Source organism: Pollicipes pollicipes, unplaced genomic scaffold (genome assembly GCF_011947565.3).
Source record: "Pollicipes pollicipes isolate AB1234 unplaced genomic scaffold, Ppol_2.1 Scaffold_5282;HRSCAF=6240_pilon_pilon_pilon, whole genome shotgun sequence".
NCBI classification, from domain to species: Eukaryota; Metazoa; Arthropoda; class Thecostraca; order Pollicipedomorpha; family Pollicipedidae; genus Pollicipes; species Pollicipes pollicipes.
The window spans coordinates 47,280-52,843 of record NW_023596651.1 but is presented as its reverse complement, the minus strand read 5'-3'; the positions used below and the strand labels follow the sequence as shown (position 1 = coordinate 52,843).

The following is a 5,564-nucleotide window of genomic DNA, read 5'->3' as shown; positions in this document are numbered from 1 at the left end:
GCACCTTCTCCTGCTTGGTCCATGAGCTAGGATACACGGTTCTGACCGGTGAGGCCAGGGTTTGAGTCCCGGTGCGGATGTGAAGGTTGTGTCTTGTTGGGGAATAGGTCTTAAGCCTGCATTTGCCCGAACTAACAAGCTCTTTCCTAGACCGCCGGCACTCTGCCCCTTGTAATGCGATACATTGGTCCGGTAGGCATCTGCCATGTCAGGAAACCATGCTTCACTTGTGACAACCACATTCTATGAGCAGGTACAATATGCTTGCAAAATGGTACGAAGTGCCACTGTGGCACTACATACCTCTATGGGTTTGGCTTTATGTGTTTTCCGCTGCAAACAACCAAGGTATAGGACTTCAGTAGCAAAGGGTGTGCTCGTCGCTATCGACCATTGTAACACCCTGTTGATACATTGCACATGTTTATAGAATGCAATTTTCATAGATTAAGCATGGCTTCCTGACACGGTAGATTTGGACAATGATAGCAGGTGCCCAACGTGCCGGAGTATTAAACTACAAAGGGCAGAGTGATGTCAGTTTGACAAAAGCACATTCCTGCAAATACAGAATACAATTACCATATAAATCACAACAAGACCACGCGTTTCATTTCCGTGCTGGTGTGCGCACAGAGAACAGGCACCTTATTTCCCGCACCGGGAATCGAACCCGGGCCTCACGGGTGAGAGCCGTGTATCCTAGCCACTAGACCATGCGGGAGCCGAGTCGTTCATGATGGCCTATGAAGACTTCCCTGCACGTTTTTCCGCTCCCATAAGGACATCGCTTGGTGACAGTCTTGATAATGCGCATGACGCAATGCAATGGCGGACATTTCTTCTAAACTGCGGTTTCAAAAAGAACAACGTGATGGAAACGACTACAAACGAGTACGTGTGCAATTGGGTGTATCATCAGTAGCAAAACCAAGTGAGAGAAATAAACTGCTTGGCGCAGGAGTCCAAAAGTACACGGCATTGCTAAAGTTCTTACCAAAAGCTTAAATTTGTGCCGCGCGAGCCGATAGAAATGTCGCCGTGACGAGACGCCCGGCATTGCAGTCACCCGATGCTGAGTGCCGCTCGCTGCCGCAGGTAACACCAAGCCGTGGGCAGTAGGCGATACAAAATGCTGTTGCGTTTGGAAACGATGCCACCGAGTATTTCTTAAACCGTCGTACGAGAATGCCCCGGTCTAACGTCAAATGTGCGGATCAAACAATGCGCGATTGATTGCCCTATGGTGGAAAATTTATGTACTGTTGAGTAGGAACTCGTACGAGTATGTTGGTTAGTATTGCTTTAGACTTTCACTTCTCTAAGACAACACAAGTGATGGAAACATGACCATGCAGAGCATATGGCTCAGAATATGTTATCTGGTGGACAACCCAATACATATAGCAAGTTCTGCGGTCTGTACAATGGACGTAGGGAGAAGCGGGAAGGCAGGGTGACCCTACACACATCTTGCTCCTTGCCGAGCCTGCGTTTTCGATGCGCCGTCCCAAACAGCAGCTGTTCACAGACTGGTGACCCAGAAGGCATGTTGGCGGAGATCGCACAGTAGCAGAAATACCTTTGCAACTGTGCTCCGCATGTTGCTCAATCTCCAGCTCCAGCCCCAGATGTCCTCGGCAGTGCGGCGCTGGTCGCACTCCTTGTGTGAACCAGATATGGCCATATTGCCAGTGGAGTTGCCACTTTGTTCCGCAGCTCACAGTCGCTGGGCTTTGCGGTGGGGGCTGTGTGACTGGTCCATGCCAGGGGTCATGTTGGTGAACCTCACGGTCCAGAAGTTTTTCGCTGGGATGGTGAAGACCCTGGGCTGAGGAAGACCCTTGATTCGCTGCTCACGAGCGGCGCGACGATCGCAACCACCTGTTCGCGGACCATGCGGTTCTCATCCTACACCATGTCCAGCAGCAGCTTTCCGGACGGACCTAGCACCCGTTACGCTGGAGGACTGGCTGCACCCTGGCCTATGTGCGCTGCGGCAGCATGCGGAATAGCACGATGCTCTGGAACAGGCTGCGTATGCCAAAGTCGCATCTGCTGTTCTGCCGGATGGCGGACCACACCGGCACGTAGTGGCCAACCACGCAGTGAACGAGGCCCTTGAGAGCGCTGCTGGAGGCTTCGATAGAGATGTAAACTAGGAGCAGGCGAGTGGCCAGTGTCAACCATTCGAAAGCAAAAGCACATTAAGCACACAACAGCACATATATTAGAACAATTTGTTGCGAACTGAGCATTATATCGTACACAAATTATTGCGCCTCTAAAGTGCATGTGATCATGCATATATCCAGAGTCCTTAAACATGACAGAATGGATATCAACAAATACACAAGTAAACATGAACCAACAAGCAAATGATACGAAATACTATGACACATTGTAAGATAATAAGTGAGTGCCTAACAGGAAGCACATTAAATATCAATTGATACATGATAACGTTTAAACACGCATTGTTATAACTTCGAAGAAAATGCGTTTTCATATTTACCTGACATGGTTCAATGGTCCGATTCGCCGCTGGGCAGCCACGTCTCGGACAGAGCCGTTTTGAGCACCGGAGACCAGAAAGTAGAGCAGCTGCTAGTTGGTGCTCAGCTGCTGAATGAGGTCGACCGGCAGGTTTGGCACGTGTCTCGGTATAGGCATGAATGCCACAACGTTCCTCTCCCCGACCTCTCCGGCGCAGGTCGTGCCGATGGGCAAACAAAATCGATCCCGTGGGCGTGCCGTCCAAGCTCAGCAGCAGATGAAGGAGGTTCAGCTCGTTGCCGCGCAGCTGGCAGATGATCCAGTGTACGGGTGGCTCGGTGGCCAGCTCAAACAGCCGGAACACGGCGCCTTTCGTCTCGGCGTTGACGGCCATACCATCACAGTCGCGCACATTGATGTGAGCGTCGCACTTCGTGCTCACGGAGTGTAGATCGTTGAGCAAGTGCAGGGCGAGGCCGGACTCGAACGTAAAATGAGTTATGTAGCGACTGCTTGGCCCAGCAATGACAACCACGTATGTCTCGGCGGGATTCGCTTGGCTACGCGTGATTGATGTAGCTCCTGCTTTCGCCTGCCTTCGGCCGTCGGAGAACAGGATGGTCAAACCTGACTCGTGGATTACTTCAGCATTTTGACGAGCCGTCTCCTTTCTCGCTATGTCTCTTGCGCAGCATATCTTCTTAGGATCTATGATATTTGATTTCAAATAGCCAGTCCGTCTCTGCTGTCTTGTAAGAAGGCATTGCTGATAGCAGCAGCGGCCCAGTTAGAGCCACCGTAGCTGCCAACCGCCAAAGCGGTGTTAGTCATATCGTTACCGTTACAATCTGCAGTAACAGCGGTTTCAACACGAAAGAACAATCGGCGTCGTCGCCACCGTTTACCATGTACGGAACCGTGTAGGAATCTGTGCTCTGCCGAGTCGCCAGCACTGAGACCACTTGGTTCCGGAGCAGGTTTGAGTTCAGCACCAGCAGCCAGCGCTGGCTCAGCAGGCGGCGCGAGCTCTGCAGTCGGCGGGGAAGGCGACTCAGGTTCAGCAGCAGAAGGTAACGTCCTCTTGATACACTGTGCAGACAAGTGGGCATGGAAAGCTGCGCTGAGGTATGCACTTGAATTTCACGACATCGACAAGCTTGTTGAATTTCTCGGTGGCGGCGTTGCTGTGTTACTCTCTGTCTTCCTTTGATTTCTTGCTGATAGCTCTGTTGAGATGAAAGCAATCCCTGTTCATCAATTTTGTCCCTTATCATGAACAGGGATCGCCACATAGGTCCACAGTTCCCTGATTTCTCCCGGCGCGGTCTTGAGGATATCGTTAGTGAAATTCCTCTTCGATTCGCTCAACAGCCTGATGTAGCTCATAGCCTTCCTGTAGTCAGCGGTTGGTGGTGTGACAGTGGGCCGGGTGGCCTACCACAAAAAATGTTTTGTGCGCGACCGTGTAGCCTTGGGCATGTTTATGCAAGTAATTGATCGAAGGAATTTTCTATTACCGGAAAACTAAACTAGTAAGCCCATAACGCCCACAAAACAAGCATATTAATTGCAAATCAACATGACTATCATGCAGTAGCAATCGCAAACTTAAGACCTACCCCGATCTACTGGAGCATTCTCATAACTGCACAGCTTTGGGTTTTACAAAAATGTAATGGTCTTTAATGAAAAGCCAGCTTAAAGCTGTTTGGTAATGTTTTGCTCCGCTCTTCATAACATACATTTCATACCTAATCCACCAGGTACCAGTAGTGTGGAAAGCGGGAAGTTTGAGGCTTGTTGGATGATGATACCAGTGCGTAAAATAGGTGGCGCTAGTATCGAACACGACGTTTTTGGTGTATCAAGTAAAAACTGCTCTTGCGTCACGAATATCAACAGTGATGCGGTGCGAAAGACCTGAAAGCTCATCATTAATCCGTGTGCCAAGGAAGAGCTTTGTCTCAGTTGGTTGCAAGAGATTCACCCCCTTGATGACACACACTAATGTGCAACCAACGTACAACTTGAGACAGCAGTGACAGAGACAAGGTAGTATTTGGCCCTACACAACTGAGAAAATGCACCTGACAAATAAGCTTCCCATGTTCTTATGCCTTAGGACGCGTTCAGGTATGGGTTAATTTGACTCCACCCGGAGGTTTTCCAAAATGATTTCCGAACGATGCGGCGTAGCCGCACGAAATGTTGCACAGCTGTAGGGAATGGAAAAACAGATCTTTTGACGCATAAATTATATCTACTTTGCAAGTTCTCTGCCCTATGGTAGGTCAAAAGTAGGCCGAGGCCGTCAGCGAAGGGCATTTCCAGGTAATTGTAGAAAATGATCTAGCAACGAAATGTTGGAGGAAGCCATACTCATCTGAAACAAATTGTTGGACAAAATACCAGCCCAAGTTGTAATAACACAAATTTCATTGACCTAGGAATAAGAATAAAAGTCAGACCAAGGTCAAAACTGACCTGCATTATTTATCAGGAGTTTGGGTTATGAGGCAGTTTCTAGTGCTTTTTCTGGTGAATTTATTCGGAACAGTGACTGCGTAGCCACCTTCTGCGTAGCCATCTTCTGCGTAGCCATCGGCCTGTTTAAGCGTCAGGAAAGGTCAATGACCTAAAGTTATGCAGGTCTACGTGTTGTTTGTAGGGGCCCACTGTCTTGAGTGATTGGGATCTTCCGTATATTTTTCCAGTAAGAGCAAACAAGAGAGATTGGTGGAGTCTGCCATTTTAACAACAGCATTCAACTATGACGCATCTGTTCCATCTCTCTGAATGGAAAGAGCAGGTGCTGCAGGCAGTGGGCAGCTGCACACGTCAATTATAATTTTAACGCAGCTGGTAATCTGGCATGAAATTAGTTGCACATGTCATACTGGTTTGTAGTTGCTTGCAGCTCGTCGATGTCTTTGAAACCTCAATTTAGAAGAATATGTCCGTCATTGCATTGCGTCTTGCGCATTATCAAGACTACATCCAAGTGATGTCCTTATGGGAGCGGAAAGACGTGCAGGGAGCTCTTCATAGGCCATCCTGGACAACTCGGC

At 49.0% G+C, this 5,564-nt stretch overlaps 1 non-coding gene across 1 annotated transcript; it reads right to left on the bottom strand.

Annotated features, from left to right (window-relative positions):
* Positions 1-652: 652 nt before the first annotated feature.
* TRNAE-CUC (transfer RNA glutamic acid (anticodon CUC)) lies at positions 653-724 on the bottom strand. The gene has a single exon. It is a non-coding gene; the product is annotated as a tRNA-Glu (tRNA).
* Positions 725-5,564: the final 4,840 nt, after the last annotated feature.